The sequence below is a fragment of the Bactrocera tryoni genome, unplaced genomic scaffold, assembly GCF_016617805.1.
Source record: "Bactrocera tryoni isolate S06 unplaced genomic scaffold, CSIRO_BtryS06_freeze2 scaffold_9, whole genome shotgun sequence".
NCBI classification, from domain to species: domain Eukaryota; kingdom Metazoa; phylum Arthropoda; class Insecta; order Diptera; family Tephritidae; genus Bactrocera; species Bactrocera tryoni.
The window spans coordinates 612,832-633,783 of NW_024396545.1; positions in this window are offsets into that span (position 1 = coordinate 612,832).

Genomic DNA, 20,952 nt, shown 5'->3' on the forward strand with positions numbered 1-20,952 from the left:
CTTGGATCGACTCGAAAGATGAGGAGTTCTTTCGTCACGGAATACGCATGCTGCCAGAAAGATGGTCAAAAGTAGTAGCTAGTGACGGCCAATATTTTGAATAACATTTTTGTAACCGTTTTTATACAACCTTAAATTTACAAAAAAAACGGCGGAAGAAAAGTTGTAGACCAATAATATTTCCACTTCTTATTTCTTCCTGGTTGGATTTCACCCACGCGTTGCCATTTTTTCAGCTGCGGTAAAATTCCATGGAACAAAAAAGACAAAACGTTTTAGTTAGTTTCTCTGAAAAAACTTCCGCTTTTTCTTCGTCGCTTTTGGCCCAGGATCCGTTTGGCTTTCTGAGGGGTGCATTCGACAATATTGCTTTCCTACTATTTTTTACAGCCTTCCAAAGGAAATAATCCGTATGTTTGTTTGGCGTTAATTTCTTAATATAATTAGAAATTTTTTGTTTTGTAAACAACTTTATTTTGGTGCTGAGAATCTTAGTGAAATGATTTAGTTCTGTTTTATACTGAGGAAATCGCGTGATTTGCCATTTTTAAGGAGTTTTCTCTTTTTCCTTAGGAGTTCTAAAATATCGGAAGGATATTTAGTATAAAAGTTTTTTGTTCAGGAACAGGTGTACTTATCCAAGCCGATTCTTGAATAGTTTCCGTAAATGTATGAACTTCATCTTCTGAAATATATTGAGTTGTTGTATTTACTTCAACATCGATATTTTTGTCGAGCATATCTTTGAAATACTCCCAGTCCGTATGTCTATTAGAGAAATACGGTGGTATGTCGATTTCTTTTAGATGGCCATTTAGGATTAGATATACTGGCGTCCGAATGTAAGTCTAATCAGTTTTCCATGGTAATGAATTTCTTAGATATTTCTCGAGTGATGAAAAAGTCGATCAGGTCAGGTAGTTTTGTGGTGTCGGAAGGCCAGTAAGTCGGCTTGCCAGTAGACATAAAGCCGCATCCAGTATCAATAGCAGCTTTAAATAGATCTCTCCCCTTTGGTGTCGTAAATCTTGAATCCCATTGGGAGTGTTTGGCGTTAAAGTCACACCCCATGATGAATTTTCCATGGTGCTGTAGTATAAGTGTACAAGTCCATTTTGATATTGTGTCTAGGTGGGCTATATGTCGCGGTAACACTTATTTTTCCGAAACTAGATTCAACCGATATGGTCGTGGTTTGGAATTCTGGAACACTTATATTAATTTCTTCGTAATGGAGAATATTATCTCTGATAATTATGCACTCCCCCCTCTCGCATTGTTATTTGGGTGGTTCGAGTAATACGTCTTGTAGTTTTTGAATTTAACGAAAGTTTCATTAGTAAAATGGACTTCTGATCTAAGACAAATATCAATTTTTTCAATAGTGAGTAATGTCTCTAATTCTTTTCTTCGTTTGAGCAAGCGATTTGCATTTCAGGTCAAAATTTTTATCGGTTTCATTTTTGCGCTTTACTTTCGCTTTGCTGTCACTCTAGTTGAGGAAGACGTTCGTGGGTAAGTTTAGTTTACTCTTCTAGCTTATTAAAATTGTCGAGAATTAACGAGAAATTATTGGTAATATCATTGATGGCATTCGAATTTGTATGGTTTGCAGACGTGTGTTGTTGAATTTGACTAGTACCAAATGAGGGTTTTCCAGATTGCTGACTAATACCATGTTCAGACCGAAAATTTAAAAGATTAGATTATATTTAAGCATTTCATAACCCAACAGTGTTCTCACTGCCGCACAGTGAGACAGCCCAATAGTAACCGCGACAAAAAATGGTTTTTGACGTGTCGTCCAATTTGGATGAAATTTTCACAGTATATTAACAGATATATGAGTAACAATTCCCTGAAATTTCAGCCTCATAAATTCATTACTTTTTGGTCTAGAGCAGGTCAAAGTTGAGGTATGCCAACGCGCTTGAAATATGTTAGTTCAATATGTAATAATCAAAAGCTTATTAAAATAAAAATACATAATAAATGTAACTTTCAAGTATTTTTTTAATTAATTGTTATTGTAGAATGAGTAAATGAAAAAATAAATTTAAAAAAAAAACACAATTTTTTTCCTTAACAACAGAACTGTGGTGCGAAAATTGAATATTTTGCATTTTCAATGGCCTAGGAAATATAGAGCAGCCCCTCGCCCTAGGTGCAGACTTATGCCAAATGAAAGTTTGAAATCTCAGCTTTAATTTAAAGTAGAGGACATATAGCAAAAGTTTGCAAAAGCACATTAAACATACGAAAAACTACAAAAAGTACGTAACGCGCACATTCTGTCGCTATACGTATGTTAGCATGCAATAGCATGTTTACAACTTTTTACTTTTATTTTTTTTAATTGTTTACTATTCACTTATTGTGCAAGAGAATAGTAATAAATTACATTTGTTTTTTGCTAGTTATTCAGAATTATGCTTTAAAGATCATTTATGTTTTAATAAAAATATTCTTGTTTACATAAATTTACGTTATTAATTTGATAGATAATTTTGTTGAAGGTCATTGACTTTGGGTTAGATAGTTGCATAATTTTTAATTTAAATTGATAGTGCAAGATATTGTTCTTATCTAAGTTGTGTTATGATCACTTTCTAATGTGGTTAGTTTAATTGTTATATTGTAGTGCCGCTTGTCGCCTGGCAGGAAAATAGAAAATAGTCTCTTGCATTATAATTATTTTTGTTGTCCAAAGCTCATAAGCAGCCTAATATAGTGAGCATAATTTTGGTTTTGGTTGTTGTTGGTTTTTGGGCATTTTTTCCATCCGCTGAGCCAAACCAGTTTTTTTTTTTTTGCTCAAACATATGTACATTTTGTGTACTCGTGTACTTTTTTTTTGCTACAGGAATGTTATCCGAAGAAGCGCAAGAAGCAATGAATAAGGAGTATAGAAACTGTAGGCTATTCCATTCTCGTAAAAATTCACGTATTTCTACGAATGAAGATGTAATGCACTATTTGCAAATATAATCAGATCCTTATATTAATTCACTAGCTGTTACCCTGTGCGTTTCGCTACACCTAAATCGATTAAAACTCTTAAGGGTTTTTACTTTGTGTTTTATTTATTGTTGTAAAACTGTTACTCATTTATAAAACATTTATAAAACATATTGGTATACAACATTTTGGGTTTTTCCACCTGCCGCGTAAATGAATAAGCACCTTGGTGTTCCCACTCTCGAGCATGCGACGAACAATTGGCCGTGGGAGAAGCACGGTTCCTCCAAATTGACGCCGCACACTTGAAACGTTTGCCCTTGCGATTTGTTGATGGTCATCGCAAAGGCAAGACGTACTGGGAACTGCAAGAGCTTAAATTCAAACGGAATGTCCGTTGGAATCATGGGAATGCGTGGTAAGAGTACAACTTCACCTGCTGCCTTGCCATTTAGTATTGTTGCTTCAATCAAATTTGGCCACAATTTTTTGACTGAAAGTCTTGTGCCATTACACAAAGTCGGTGGCTTCAGATTTCGTAGAAGTATAATGGGTGAACCAACTTTCAGGACCAAACGATGCGGTGGCAGACCGGGGGGATCCAAAGAATTCAAGAATTCAGTTGGATAATTGACTACTTCATCTTGATTTAAAACGCTATCAATCGATGTACATATATGTTGTAGCTTCTCCTGGCAGTTTTTCTTGAATGGCAAAATTGATTTCGTTAACGTGTACATTTTTCGGTGCCAATATTGCGCATTCACTTAAATAATCGTGGCGCTGATAGTGTTGAACAATATTCGGAAATACACTTTCAATCAATTCTTCTTTCGATTGTAAAAGTGTACAAAAGTTGTTCGAAAATTTGATCAAATCGGTATCATCGATTGGTATTTTGCCTTCGCCAATGTCCAACAACTGCTTCGAAAACGCCGCTGCGGATCGATCATTTTGCAATTGGACTCGCATGTTGATGGTAAGAGTCAGCCTTTGAACATGTCTCCACAAAAGTGACGATTTTAAAGATACGTTTATTTCATCGGCAGGAGTTGATCGAGGAATGACTGACAAAGTTTGCCGAAAATCCCCGGATAATAAGACTAATGCTCCGCCAAAAAGTTTTTGCTTTTGGCGTAAATCTTGCATTGTTCTATTGAATGCTTCTAATGACTTTTTGATAGCCATTGGGCACTCATCCCATAGAACTATTCCAGCTCCTGGCAAAACTTTTGCCTTTGTTAAATTCCTCGATATGTTGCACTTTGGTGTTTCAACGACTTGGATGTTCAACGGTAATTTCAACGCAGAATGTGCTATTCGGCCGCCATAAAGTAGAGTAGCAGCGATGCCTGACGAAGCAATTGCCAGCGCAATTTATCAAGAAAGTAGAATCCACCGGCGTTATTGTCAACCGCTCGTATAATCTTATCATAAGCATTTTTCTGCTGAATATTCAATTTGGTAATGTCAGCTTGTATGAAAGCACGCAATTCATTGCAATCGTATTGTTGTTCATGTTGAAGCTCATGGTCAATGATTGGGCGCAGTAATGCCAAGTTGCGCTAATGCCTTATTCGCAATTGTAAGGCACAGATCTTCAACCAATATCAAAGCAGAATTATACATTTGTAATGTATATAGAAAGTCTGCGTCCGATGCTCGATTACGCGCCAAAATTAATAAGTCCTCGGTCATGCAGTCTTTGTACTTATTCTACAGTTATTGCGGATTTGACGGAAGGCATGTAGATATTATTATGGCGAATAGTACGCGTATTTGTTTTGGATGAGATGTGAGTCATGAAGTGCGGTGTCCCAATGCATATCATCTTCTAACAAATGCAATCGCTGACATGCTTCACGATACGTCGCACACAACTGACCGTCAACAGTTTTCAAATCAGCAAATGATTTTCGTCCGCGCACGTTGACTAATAGCAGACGCAAATAAAAATATTCGGCGTTGTTCGGATGGATGGTGTAAATACGTCTTAAGGCATCGGTTTTACGGACATTTGGATAACCGTCAACACGCTCCCCTTGCTTTCGTCGTTGAAATGTTTTCGATGATGGATTCCAAGTGAAATATTGTGGTATTTCGGAATATAGCAATGTTCTTGCAAATTCATCGTTTTCACACAACTCGAAAAAGGTAGTTAGTGTTGTCCCCGGTGGTCGTGCTAGAGTATGCATATTTGAAGTACATAAATAAAAATGGAAAAATTTTTTAGGATAATTTTTCATCTTAAACTATGTATTTTACCAACACACGCGTATGCAATAAGACCCACCAACAGTGTATTTGCGAACCGCATGGAAGCACTTACGAAACAATAACAATACTGACTTGCTTTTTGTGTGTTGCACGGTCAGCAGAAAACACCAAATCGGTTCGAATAAATGTAGCAAATCGATGGAATTAAATCTGGAAAAACACACAATGTTGAAACACTTTTTTTTTACACACACCGCGCATTTTCAAGCGACAATCGAACCACATGGCATCACATATGAAACCGCAACAATACTCACTTGCTTTGTGTTGTACGCAGAATGTTAATCACGAAATCTGAGAAAAATACACACAATGTTGAAACATTTTTTTTGATACACTGAGTGCATTCGCAACACTTACGTTCTGTATGTCTTATTAGGTTGACAGTCATCCATAGAAAGAACGAATGACAGGCTAAAACGATCAACATGCAATGTCAATGTTTTTTATTAATTGTAAACATCCGCCAGTTGTTTCGTTTTTTGTTTTTTTTTTTTTGCACAACGTGCAATGATACACATATTAAATTTCTTATGTGCACCTTCCAAACAGACCCCAATCACCCCTGAAAATTTCATTGAAATCGGGCAAGCCGTCTAGGAGGAGTATGCGAACAGGAAGTTTTGCCACTTAATTTTATATATATAGATTTAGAATGAGAAACAAATTGAAAAAATTAGAATACCATGATGATGTTAAAAAATTATTGATTGAATGAAAAAAAATATTGTTTTTTTTTTATTGCATTTCAATGGGAGGTGGGCGTATTAGTGGGCGTGTTATTGTAATTTTTGCATGAAACATTTTAAATGATATAAATTACAGTAATATAGAATTTGAAGATTGTATTTAATATATTTTAGAAAATATGGCACTCTTTATGTTGAGGTAGTATGGGTGCTGGGGTTAAAAGTGGGCAAAAGTTCAATTTTTATTTCAAATAATGTTTGTAACTATATAACATTCAAGTATACCAAAATTGAAAGTTATACCTAAAGTATTACGGACAATACGGCATTTTACAAATTTCGACTGTATGGCAGATGGGCGTAAAAGTGGGTGAATTTTCTTAATTTTTTTTTTTTTAAACTGGAATTGTCTCAAAAATAACCTGTGCAAAATTTCAGAGCTCTACAATGACTCCTTGTATTTGATGCCGGCGTTGTCTAACTGTGTGCCGTTAGAAAGATCAAAAAACAGCTGTTATTGTCCTTCAAGAATTCACATCGCTTAATATTTATCAAAAGAAAAGATTGTCATATAGTATTTTGAAAAAAAAGACGATTTTTTTTAATATTTTCCGTATAATAGAAATAATGGATGCATTTTTTCATTTGTTAAGTCGATTTTCAGAAGAAATTAGATTCATTGCTTTAAAAAAAATTTGTTTGTTTACATTTTTTTCCCTTTGTAGTGTCTAAATCAGCTGTGATAATGTAACAGATTTCCAGTGCTGACAAGTAGATTGCGCAAAATCAGAGTCGGACAGAGAGATTTAGCGTGGATCAGTTTCAAATCATTTCAATGAAGTTATTTGGAACTGTCATTTTTGTATGGAGAAATTTTGATAAATTTGTAAGATTAGTGGGATAATCCATTCAACAGCCGAAATCGTGTGATTAAGTGTCGGTCTGAACATGGTATAACGTTAGTAACTTCCTTCTGAGGAGCAATAGAAGAGCGGTTGTACTTAAGCTTTTTGGTTGCTGGTTACGCTTTTTATTTTTCTCGGTCGCATTTTTATGAAGTATTTTGCCACTTTACACTCCTTGGTGGTTTACAACAAGAATTTTTGGTGTGACCGAATGCTTGACATGACTTACACTGCGGTACAAGATTTGATGGCTTTTAAATAAATTTAAATTTTCTATATGTGCTCTGTAGATTCGAAGCATACGATAAACATATTTAATGGATTTTTTGTTTTATATTGAAGTTTATTCATTTCCGGAGTGATGAAGGTCTTTTACCATTACGCGTATATCACACCAAGAAATTTGCGATTTGTTTAATTTTCCTGTAAGTATTCTTTAATCTGAACTGTCAGAAAGGTTTATTTTAAATGAACTTTGGCCAACGAGCTGAAGTGTGAAAGAATTTTTAACTTCTGCGTTTATCAAGAAACGCATCAAAGGTATGTTAAAATTTTCTGATATTATGATTGGCGGAGGGCGATGACTTACTTTTACATCTTTTTTACCTTTTGCTGTATTATCCGGGTTCGGAGATTTCAGCGTTACATCCGGTGACGAATTCGCCTTTCGTTTCTTAGTTTCTCTACTTTTTTTTTATTTTTTAATAACCAATTTGTTTAATTTTCAAGCTCTTCTTCGTCTGTTTCGACTACAATAGTCGATTTTGGTGGAGAAGAAGGTGTTTCATTGGTATATTTGATTAGCGATTTCCTTAAGTTTTGGGATTTTAAGTGTCGAATTTTCATTTTCAGCTGGTTTGCCGTGTGACAGGAACAGCTGGTAACCCCTTCAGATGTGCGAAGGAGAACCTTAGCGCGAAAACTAATTCAGTGTTTTTTAATTTGTTAACTTTTTTTTGTTATTGGTTTAAAATTTAATATGTTTTTGTGGTAAATTATTTATGGTTTTCAAACAGTAATGCAGAAAATGCGACGAATCTGCCTGGGAATATTAACAGCCTAGATTGCACGCTATATTGTAATAATAAATTGAGGAGTACACTTAACTGTTGACCGTACACTTTGATCACATAAACTTTCTGACTCAATTATAAAAGGACGACATAACCTTTTTTTCCACTAATTTCTTGTCCTCAGCACGGTTTTCGTTAAGGGAAATCTACAGTAACTAATTTGCGTGGATTTGTATCACATGTATCAGCGGGCTTTAGGGAGAATAAGCATACTGATGTTATATACACAGATATTAGTAAAGCTTTTGATAAAGTAAACTATTCAATTCTTTTGAATAAACTTGATCTTCTTGGTTTTCAACCAATATTTCTAAAATGGGTTGCTTCTTATCTTAGTAATAGAATTCAACAAGTCATATTTTTCTGACATTTTCCTTCAGGCGTTCCTCAAGGTAGCCATCTTGGTCCAATTCTGTTCTTGTTATGTATTAATGACATATCATCTGTTATTAAGAATTCAAGAGTTTTATTATATGCTGACGGTGTAAAACTTTTTAAATCATATACTTCAAATAGCGAAAGATGTCAGTTGCAACATAGTTTCTTGGTGTGGTAGAAATGGCATGCCATTGAACGTTAAAAAATATAAAACGATGTGCTTTTCACGTAGATCTGTAGACCCTACTTCATACTTCATAGGTTGAAGCAAGTATGCTGTTTTGTTAATCTTGGAGTAACAATGAACCTCAAACTCAATATTAATCTTCACGTATCTTCCTCCGTTTTGAAAGCTAAAGGCGCTCTTAGTTTTGCTAAACGTTTGTCTAAAGAATTTAGAGATCCGCTTACCACAAAAAATCATTTTACATCTTTGTTGAGGCCTATATTAGAGTAAGCTTCTGTGACTTAGAATCCTAATTATCAAGCCCATTCGGAGAAGTTAGAGTCCGTTCAAAAACAATTTTGACTTTTTGCCTTCAATCATTTGCATTGGGATTCCAGTTTAAATTTTCTCCTTACACTTTCCGTTTAAAACTTATAAATCTCCCAAACACTCGCTAGTCGTAGGGAGATGCTTGATATAATATTTTTTGTAAAACTCATGAATGGGTCCGTCTGTACCCCATCTCTCTTATCTAATATTAAGGGATCAGTAGGGTAATCCTTTTTTTTTAAATTTTTTTTTGTTTGCATTTTCTGTTCCCTTGTACCCTTAGAATTAATATAGAAACCCACTTTACCACTGGAAGGTTTCGAAAAAGGCCCAAAAATAATAATACCGCTCTGCGTTCGGAACAGCCGCTACCGGGAGGTACAACGACGACTGTCGTATTCGTACTGCGAATGATCGCAACTGTTAGGTCTCAAAGGAGCACCGGTCGAACATCAGGGGATTAGATCACGCCAGAACGAGCTGTATGACGATACCTAGGGTGTTTTGTACGGAGCAGGCATAACCGATTAGGGGTATGCCAATTTTTAACGTTTATGTCCATCTTTGTACGCTTTTCAGTACCTCAAACTTTAAACGCGTTTTTCTCAAAACACACTTTTTTAAACTGGCGGACATGATTCCGGTCGAACTACTCAACCGATTTGCTTAATGTGTTTTTTGAATGTTCACAAAAAGCCTGGTTATCGCCCCTACTAATATAACTTTTTATAATTTATTGACAATGTTATGACAAAATGGGGAAAAACTAAAAAAAAAAGTTAATTATTTTTTTATTTATCAACATTTTTCCATGAAACATGAGAAATCGTGTTAGCCAGTGAAAACACGAATATCATTCACCTAGCCATTTCTCCGACAGATGTCATCAAAAAATTCCGAAAAAAATTGTTTTACACTCCACGATATACATACCTCATGATATGTGAAAAATATTCAGACCAGGATACCCTACTGAGCCCTTAAGTTTAACGTTCCCGCTCGCTGTACCAGGCAGTTTAGACCTTTACTTTTATAATTTTCTAGAACAAATTTTGAGTTAAACGAACCATTCCGCCGTATATGTAAAGATTTTAATTCTCATTCCAGCACATTTGGTCTAACAGACTCACTCTTTACCATTAAAAATTATTTTATATACGCTTAACAAATAACATTTAAGAATAATAAACTTATTTTAATCTAATTCTTAATTTTGGCTATTGAAATTTTTGTTTCTGTAGCTGAGCAGCTTAAGATCGCAACGCTTAAAACTCTCTTGCCTTTTATGACTCGGCTAATTCCGCTCGTTTGCGGATTGCGCCCCTCGCGTCGGTTTGGGCGTTGGGTATTATTCATATCATTTATATATTACCCTTTATCCACATATCTCGCTAAGTTTTAGGTGATACATACAACCGTTAGCTGAACAGATATTATACTTTGTAGTAACAGTTGCAGGAGTATAAAAATTAGCTATCACACAATGAACTTCAAATTAATCTAAAAATTTCTAACTCACCAGAATATAGCAAAACGAATAATATGAAAGGTCATTTCCACTGCAATTTTTCTGTTTCTACCACAAACAATATTTGAAATTTAATGTGCAATCACGAATCCGTCGTAAACGATACTCAATTATCCGATATACATATGTATGTATATGGAATTTAAACAGAACAGCAACGAAATGTACTTCTGTATACGACTGTACTAAGTGTCGTAAAGGAGAAATAATATCGACTAATGGTATAACGCTCCACCGCGCTGGTAGATGTTGTGGTCGCTGATTTTTGGACAACACATTTTTTCCTGTATTTAATTAGTAATTAGAAAGATAACGAGGGGTATTATATCAATGAATTTTTTATAGCATACAAGTTTATAAAATATCTTTAATCGAACAGTTTGGATGTCAGATATACTTGTATGTCATAGTGATCCGAACTGAACAATGTATTCGACGAATATAAAGCTGCTTCAGGCAATAATCTAATAAAAAATTCGTGAGGATACCCGGCAAATGAAAAAGTTTTACATACATGGGCTGGAATTTAATCAGTTAGTTCGTATGACAACTTTTTATAGTCCGATCTGAACAATTTGTTCGAAGATTATAGCGCTGGTTTGAATAAAGATATAGAAAAGTTTTTCAAACATGGACTTGACTTTGATCTATCAGTATTTCCTATGCTGGTCCAATATATTACATATATAAATGAGCGGATTCTTGGGGAAAGCAGAGGGGTTTTCAGATCGCAATCTCATAAACTAATGGTGATGATTTATATAGTATACTAGAGGACTCGTCCACGCTTCACTGTGGCTGAAAATACTACAACTACCATCTATGTATATGATTTCTATTAGTTGGATTATAACTATTAGTTAAGGAGATTTTGAATTTTTGTGAAGCAGCTTTTGTTAGTTTACAAAAAAATGGATCATAATACATTTCGTGTGTCAATGAAGCATTGCTTTTTTTGTGAAAATACTGTTGTATTTTGGCTCATGGAAATCCACCGATGAAAAGATATTTGCCAAGCTTAAAGGGGCGAAAGCTCTGGGCAAAGTGTGTGCCTCGCAAGTTCATAATCCAACAAACACAACGAATAACTGATTCTGAGAAGTGTTTGAGTGCTCTTTAATCGTAATAAAACCGAATTTTTGCGTCGGTGTCTAACTGAAGTCTAATTGACAGTTATTCTAGTGGACTGCACATGATGAACCGGTTCTCAGGCGTGGAAAGACGAAAAAGTCCGCTGGAAAGGTTATGACATCAGTTTTACTGAGCCAGTTATAATCTATTTCACTGCGTATTTGGTTGCAGCTCTTTTCTACTATTCCAAATACTTAGCAATTGTATTATTTTTGAGGAAGAATCTGTTTAAAATTGTACGCATATATTCAAATGATTCCTACAAACATGAATTTTGAACAAATGCTTATGATTTGAAATATAAATTTTGTATTTATGAGTTTTATTAAATTTTGGTATAAAGAGGTAAAAGGTATCCTATGTCCTTACGCCGGTTCTAGGCTACCTCTCCACCAATTTTCAACCAAATCGGTTCAGCTGTTCTTGAGTGGTGTAACTAACACAACTTTTATTATATCTTTTATTTAATATATGTGTAATAAAACAGGAAAATAGTGTTTTACAGTTCATACTTAGGTTATGCTTAGGCACTGAAAATGGGAGGCTTAAGCAATGCTTAAATAACAGCTGATTTTTTTTTTGAATTTGTTTTGAATTTTCAGCGACATCTTTCGTAGCGTAGGGCAAGTGTCCGTTCGTTTGCACTCAATAACAGCTTATACTTTTCCTTCAGTTCCCATAGGTGCTCCGACTCGCTAATGATGAAATTTGGGGTTCTTTTGTTGTTTTCATCAATTTTTGATATAATTTTCCTCGCAAATTTATGTATTGTCTGTTATAATTTAAATATTTCAAACATATTTTAATGAATGACATTTGTAAAACATATGTTGCCCATAACGTTGCCATATATCATAATAAAATTTTATAAAAATTAAGTATTGACTGTGAACGCAAACGACTACTCAGTTTGCAACAATACTTAGCTAAGATTTTATTTAGGCACAACTTAAGTATGGACTGTGAAACCGGGAATTAGCCATACAAAATTCTATACCTAAATGCAACTAAATGAAATTTTTTTTTTGCATTTAGGAAATACATGCAGAAATCAACTCTGCGATTTCCTAAATTCCTCTGAAATCTCCCAAATTCGAGGAAGATTTACTGGAAAGGAGTGGCAGCATCGCTTATTTGTCTGACCATACATATGTACATAACTTTATTTATTTCACGGATTGTATGTGATTTATTCTTAAATTTAGAATATTGGAAGTCATAGATTCGTATAACTTTACCACAAGTAATATAAACTTCAAACAACGCATTTTCATTTAATGTTTTTAGCAAGTGGCAGCTTTTGTTATGACAGCCTAAATCCATGAAAATTTAGAAAGAAATGTAGCGCTATCTACTGTAACATACCGCACTTACTCAATACCGCTGTTAGCGCCACCAACTGGTGGATAGCTCGTTGCTAATAATAAACAAATAATTTGCAATAAATAAATAATGCGACTATAAGGAGAGTTATAAACTATCCTATCTTTCAAGTTGGACCAAACTGCACACAGTGTTAAAAATTTCATTAAAATCGGTTCAGTAGTTTAGGAGTCCATCGAAAACAAACAACCTGACACGTGATTTTTATATATTAAGATATATATTTGATAAGGAGTGCGATGATATAAAAAACATGTACTATGGCCTATACGAAATAAGATACGCCCTCCCATGGCCGTAACAGAATCTAATTTCGCTGATATGACTATTTTTTAATATACATACTTTAGATTTTAAATAATAACTGTCTTTGATTTGCCAAGCGTTAGATAGTAGCGAATCGAATATTTCCTTTTCCAGCTATTCGACCACAGTGGAAGCACTTGCGGCAACATCTAATCACTGTGGCGAATTTTTTAATTAAAAAGTTTTCAATCAAAAAATATTTATTTTTCAACCCCGATGATGGGTTTAAAATTTAGTTGAATCCCTGTTTTAAAAATTCAATTTTGAAAGAGATTAAAACATGATTATTTTGTTTTTTAATTTGAATGTAGTACGAAAAAGCGAAAATATGTGTATTCTAAAAAAAATATTTTTAGATTTATAGAGATTCAAATTTATTTATCCCCTTATTTCGGATTATTAAATACAAAAAAGCTCATTTAAATATTAATTCAATTAGTGTCTCAAATACTTGCGCAATTGCGTTGCGTTTTTTCTTTCGGCGTTAAACTGTTATATGTATATTTTTCAACCTTAAATTATTTAGAATATAATATATAAATCTGTAACACAAAAGTAGATTTTAAATGTAAATTTTTTAACAAAAATCCATCGACCGAAGGGAGCAGAGATATTGCAATTGAAAGTTAATCTATCACAGTGCAAAAGTTTGGAAAATTCAATTAACCTAACATATCACTGCTTTTATTTTAGGAACAACAGGCCGCAGATGCAACCATAATAGTACTGTTAGTGACAGTTGCACATCCCTGTGTTGTGGCCGAGGCTATAATTTAGTTAAACAAAAGCGGGCTGAGCGTTGCAATTGCAAATTTCAATGGTGTTGCAACGTGGAATGTGATGAATGCCAAATAGAAGAGAGGATAAGCGTTTGTAATTAATTTTCTTGACTTACTGTTAGCATAATATGTATCAGGTATGGATGAATATTGCTATAATTGTAAATATGTATAAACATATTAATAAGAATAATACATGTGAGTAAACATATTATCAAAAAAAAAAATAGTGTGCACATTGTTAAAATAATGTATTTTATAATTAATAAATAGAAAAGTACATTCAACAAGACGGAACAGGAGGATATGGTTTTATTTCATTGCTCTAAACGTGAAAAATTGCCTATTTTTGTGGATATAAGACTATACATAATTTTGTTTAACCTTGGGCATACAGGGTTTTTCCGGAAAGAAATAGGACTGAGACGATTTAAAGAAATTTATTGAACTAGTCGTTACAATTCTTTAAAAACTTTTAAAAGAGGCTCCTTCTGCGACCAGCGCGATTTTCAAGTCACGAAGGCGTCAAATGCTTGCCTTTCATCAGCCTTTTCAGGCAAGGATACCAAAAAAGTCCGGGAGGCCACATCTGGGCTGTAGGGCGGCTACGGAAGCGTTGGATTGCCGGGCTTGGTGAGGTAGCTGTTCACAAGAAAGGCGGTGTAAGCCGGGGCGTTGTCATGGTGCAACTTCCAATCGGCTGCGTTGTTGTGTCGGACCAGATTGACCCTTCGTTTGAATCTCTTGCGGACTTCCACGTAAAACAAATTCATGGTGGACGATACCTTTGATGCCAAAAAAAACAATGAGCATCGTTTTCACTTTGGATTTGCTCATTCATCAGCGACCTCTTTCCGGCCCTCCAAAAAGGACTGGTGCCACCGAAACACACCACTTTTTGTTAAAGCAATCTAGGTAAGCCTGATTGATCGTATCAAACGTCTCTGTCGTTTTCGCATTGCACCACACACTGCAACATGTCGCGCGAAAATGTTTATCCTGACTCTCCAGGTACTCGGAGACAACCAGCCGCTCGTTCATTAGCTAGGAACGCCCTCTACCGCGCACGCTCCAAAGTACAGTCACGGCGGAAACCCTATAGATGTTTTTAGTTTTCTTAAGCCTTCAAAATTTGTAATAGTTAGTTATCCAATAAAATTTTACATGTACTCGTATGTACTAAATGTCGGTTGCTTATGTACGTAACTTCTGGTTTAAACGGAATTTATTTTCTTACAATTAAAAAAAAAAAATTGATTTCCTCTTCTAAACATATTTTTATAATTACTGCCTTGAAAGTTTTTAGTTTTGGGCATGATTTACATGATCGCTTTAATGCCGTTAATTATTTTGTTTTTATCTATTTCCTTTGGTTTAATGCTGCTGTCGTCTGTATTTGGGAATGATACTATTAATCTTATAGTTTATATTATTTTAAGCGATTGTTGAAGAATATCAGCTCAGCCTGGAATCATTTCGAATAATCATTATTAACTTTTCTTTTTTTATTTCTTTAATCCTGCATTTATTTTATTTTGAGCGAATGTTGAAGAATATCATCAACTAATAAACTTTTTCCTTCTCCTTACTGCAATTTCTTCGATTATTCCTTTCTGGTTTTGTTTAACGACTTTTCTCATTCCAGGGATTACATGCTGGAGTTGCCCGGTAGGCCAATTTCTTCTTTTTACGCAAATCAAAACGAAAAAGATTTTATACATTTGCATGTGGCTGAATGAGATAAGCCTCCCTGTAAAGGCATCACATCACATTACAAAGGCGCAACACAGTCACACTCCAATACACCAAACCAATAGCACCCATACTCGAGAGCACAGTAGAAACAGTATGTAGAAGACTTTTCGTGGTAGCTTTCTTAGGGGTGCATAACGACCATCGTGGATCTTTAATGGTAGCAACGCAGTGCTGTATATATTGAGGTGTAAATACTTACACTTGTCACTTAATATTATGCGAAATTATTTATTTACCGTATATTTTTATTAGTAGATGACTTAAAGGTCAATATGTGTCATACCTCGTTCATAAAAAATTGATTTACTGATGACCAGAAATTCCATAAGTAGTCAGTTTCTAAGAATAAAATGCAGCTCTGGTGTCGGTGGTGAGTTTCCTTCTGGATGTATATATTTACATTCGACTGCCAGTAAACATAAAAGGTCATGCAACCTTGTTTCATAACTATAAATTTGTTAATTTTATTAAAATAAATTTATTATATGTATATTTATACTTATATTTAAATTCAAATTCTAATTATTTTCTGTAGTAACGACTAACCAATTTGTCGATTTGTATATGTCAAACGAAAGCTTACCACCTAGGATTGTACCATTTCGGGTGTACAAATTAAGAAATTCTCGAATCTTCTTTAATACTTCTACAAAAAAACTACTACCATAGCATTAAATAGATTGTAATGTATTTTTCACAAATTTCACAATCACTCACTCTTCACCAACTTTACCAAGTAAATACCCGGGAACGTTCAGCGTTGACTCAATTCAGCTGAGACTCATTAGTTATCCCGGCACCCAGGGCGACCGATTAGTCAAGAAGGCTCTACATCTGTTGTAGTATTGCCACAACGCTGCTAAGGCTCGTTGAGGGGACAGTGGTGTACCGGGGTGTTATGACGCGTCTATGTAGGGTAGCTTGGCACAGACACGCGGACTCATACTCAAGAGTCGTATGCATATACGCCAGACAGTACAAGCAATGCCCATGTGCCTCTGCAACTTTCTGATGTTGATGCTGTTGCATACCTTTAAAAATTGCACAATGTTGCAGACCGTGTGAGCGACGGCGCTGTTTTTTTTTTTTTTGTGCGGAACTTGCTAAGCCTAATCTACTCCCAACTCCAGACTCTCCCACGGAACCACTTGATTAAATATTACTTCGTTGTGTCACCAAATTTGTCATCGTAAAACTATCATCGAGTGCAGTTTTAAGTTTTTCCCTTGCACTTGAAAAGCACGGGCAATAAGGGAATAAATGTTAAGAGCCTTCAAAGCACTCTGAACATGACGGACAATTCGGACTAATGTCATGCTGGAATCTGTACAAGTAGCTTCTAAAGCACCCATGTCCACTTAGTATTTGGATTAGATGGAAATCCAGTCCCCATATGTGCTGTGAATCCAGGAGTGGATGTCCGGTATCAGTCTGTAAGTCCACCGTTCTTTGAGTGAGGTTTGTCGCCTCTGCTGCCATATCGCTCTCTCTTCTCTTTTGACTCCTATAGATGGCTCTGATAATTTGTATACTTGCTCGTATTCGTCACCCTGGATGTCAATAGGCATCCTACTGGCTATTACTTCAGCAGCATCACTTGACATTGTCGATGCCTAACGCCTACATCCATATTAGAGCCGCATATAGTACAAGCAGTTACCATTATCTTTCCGAGTAACAAACGCCGGTTGAAACGCACGCAGCCTTTATTTGCAATCATTCGTGATAAGGCGTTCAGGATTTTATTCGCTTTACCCGCATTTTACTCTAAGTTTTTCCTAATTTTGAGCCTTATTACTCCCAGATAATTTAGGTATAGCTGTGATTGAATCTCGCACTCCCCTATGGTTACAGATATACTTACCTCAACTTTTTTAGTACATATGCTCCGGAGGTCATCGAGGTATTTAGCCACTGCTACCGTCTGCGTATGCAATAAATTTAATAGATTTCGGTTAGTGTCTCCTTAGCACCCTATCATACATTATGTTCTATAGAAGGGGCCTAGTACCTAGCTCTTGGTGCCTTCATCAGTATCGAATAATAGTCGCCTGTTTTCAAAATAACTCATTACAATTTTCATAAGATATTGAGGAGCGTGTATGTCATACAGAGCCTTGCCCACTTTGCTGATTTGAAGGCATTCTTCACATCCAGGGTGAGCAGCGCGTATTGTTTTTTGTTTCGCCTTTCCATCGCTTGGCACTTGTTGCGCATTTGGCAATGTCAACGACATCGCGTAGTGCTTTAATGGTGGACTTCTTTTTCATATAGCCATATTATCTTTCTGATAATCCGCCGACTTTCTGGATTGTTAACTCCAAGCGGTTTTTACTATGCTTTTGTACATTTTCCCAATAGGGTCCAGCATGCGCAGAGGTCGATATGATGAAGGTTTCTCAGGAGGCTTTTTTGTTTTAGGAATTAGAACCAATCGAAGGATGGAGTCATATGTAGAAGTTCACGCAAGTGAGGAAAGTTCTTTGATCGCCATTCACTTGGGAGTGGCCAGAAATGATTCTTTTACACATGGCTCAAACAGCTCACTACTTCCGGTCCTTGACCAAGTATCCTCTGGGTAGCCTAAGAACATCCGTTCGAAGGCGAGCTAATGTGAGAAGGCGAAAGATCCCCTACATAGGATTGTGCGCTGGGTTTGGGACCGCCACGTAAAAAACAATACCAATGAAAAGTAAGCGACAGCCTCGGATGAGAGACCCCCCTTTTGATGACGACCATGGCAAACGAAATAAGGACTACGATTTGAAGGCATGCACCTGGAATGTCCTGACCCTTAATTGGGAAGGTGCCGCTTTCCAGCTGGTTGATGAGAAATGCGATGGACGGGAAGAGGACAGAGACGAGTAGGTCCTTGTGACATTTACTACAGTGGGCATATAAAGAAGCGCAAGTTTGGTGTTGGATTCGTGGTGGGAGAGAGACTCCGTCGCCGAGTACTATCATTCACTCCGGTGAATGAACGTCTAGCCAAAATTCGCATCAAAGCGAGATTCTTCAACATATCGCTGATTTGCGCCCATGCCCCGACGGAAGAGAAGGACGATGTGACCAAAGAAGCCTTCTATGAGCGCTTATGAGAGCTGCCCCCGCCGCGATGTCAAAATCGTGCTTGGCGACTTTAACGGTGGGCAAAGAAGGTATCTTTGGCACTGCGGTCGGTAAATTCAGCCTCCACGACGAAACATCCCCAAATGGGTTGAGGCTGATTGACTTCGCCGGGGCTCGAATTATGGTTATCTGTAGTACTAGATTCCAGCATAAGAAGATACATCAAGCTACCTGGTTGTCTCCGGATTGAAAAACCACTAACCAGATCGATGATGTTGTGATAGACGGAAGACACGTCTCCCGTGTTTTAGACGTGCGTGCGCTCCGAGGTCCTTACATCGACTTGGATCACTATCTTGTTGCAGCCAAGATTCGCACCCGCCTCTGTGCAGCAACAAACGCACCCCAACAAACACAAGGAAGGTTCGACGTCGAGAAGCTGCAATCACAACAGAGAACCGAACGATTTTCTATTCGGCTTGCACTCCTGCTCTCTGAGAGCACGCGTCAACAACCCGGTATAAGGAAACTGTGGGACGGCATTTCATTTTCCTTACGTACAGCTGCAACCGAAACCACTGGTTTTCGAAATGGGCAAAAGAACAGCTGGTACAACGAGGAGTGCTGTGTTGCAGCGGAGAGAAAACAGACTGCCTATCTCGCAACGTTTCGATCGACCACAACACGTGCGGGATGGGATAGATACCGAGAGTTGAAAAGGGAAGCGAGACGCATTTGCAGACAGAAAAAGAAAGAGGCTGAAATGAGTGAGTACGAAGAGCTTGATAAGCTGGCCGACAGGGGTAATGCTCGAAAATTCTACGAAAAAATGCGGCGGCTTACAGAAGGTTTCAAGATCGGAGCATACTCTTGTAAAACACCCAAAGGTGATCTAGTGACCGATGCCCAGAGCATACTTAAATTATGGAGGGAACACTTCTCCAGCCTGCTGAATGGCAGTGAACGCACAACATCAGGAGAAAGAGAACCCGATTCCCCAATCGATGACGATGGAGACACTCCGCAAAACTAATACGGCTGTGCAAACTGAAGTTGAGCAACACGAAAACTTCGTCAGGATCGGGAAGGACCTCTCCGAGCCGTTCGATACAAAACGAGGTTTCAGACAAGGCGACTCCCTATCATGCGACTTCTTCAATCTGCTTCTGGAGAAAATAATTCGAGCTGCAGAACTTAATCGATCAGGTACAATCTTTTATAAAAGTGTACAGCTGCTGACGTATGCCGATGATATTGATATCATCGGCCTCAACACCCGCGCCGTCAGTTCTGATTTCTCCAGACTAGACAAGGAAGCATTGCAAATGGGTCTAGCATTGAACGAGGGCAAGGCGAAATATCTCCTGTCATCAGACAAACTGTCGTCGCGTTCGCGCCTTGGTTCTGACGTCACTGTTGACAGTCATAACTGTGAAGTCGTAGATAATTTCGTCTATCTTGGAACCAGCGTAAACACCACCAACAACGTCAACCTGGAAATCCAACGCAGGATAACTCTTGCCAACAGGTACTACTTCGGACTGAGTAGGCAATTAAGAAGCAAAGTCCTCTCTCGACGAACAAAAACCAAACTCCATAAGTCACTCATAATTCCCGTCCTGCTATATGGTGCAGAGTCTTGGACGATGTCAACAACGGATGAGTCGACGTTGCGAGTTTTCGAGAGAAAAATTCTGCGAAAGATTTATTGTCCTTTGCGCATTGGCCACGGCGAATATCGCATTCGATGGAGCGATTAGCTGTTCGAGATGTACGACGACATTGACATAGTTCAGCGAATTTAAAGACAGCGGCTACGCTGGCTAGGTCATGTTGTCCGGATGGATGAAAACACTCCAGCTCTGAAAGTATTCGACGCAGTACCCGCCGGGGGAAGCAGAGGAAAAGGAAGACCTCCACTCCGTTGGAAGGACCAAGTGGAAAAGAACTTGGCTTCGCTTGGAATATCCAATTGGCGCCACGTAGCGAAAAGAAGAAACGACTGGCGCGCTGTTGTTAACTCGGCTATTATCGTGTAAGCGGTGTCTACGCCAATTAAGAAGAAGAAGAATTAGAACCAATCGCTTGACTTTCCATGGATGGGAAAATAACGCTTATTTTAAACACGGATTGCGCATTTTTAAGAATAAAATTGGTCCCAAAGTCATGTCTTCCTTTAAGGGTCTGTTTGGTTTGCCATGTAATCCATGCGCTTTGCTGCTCTT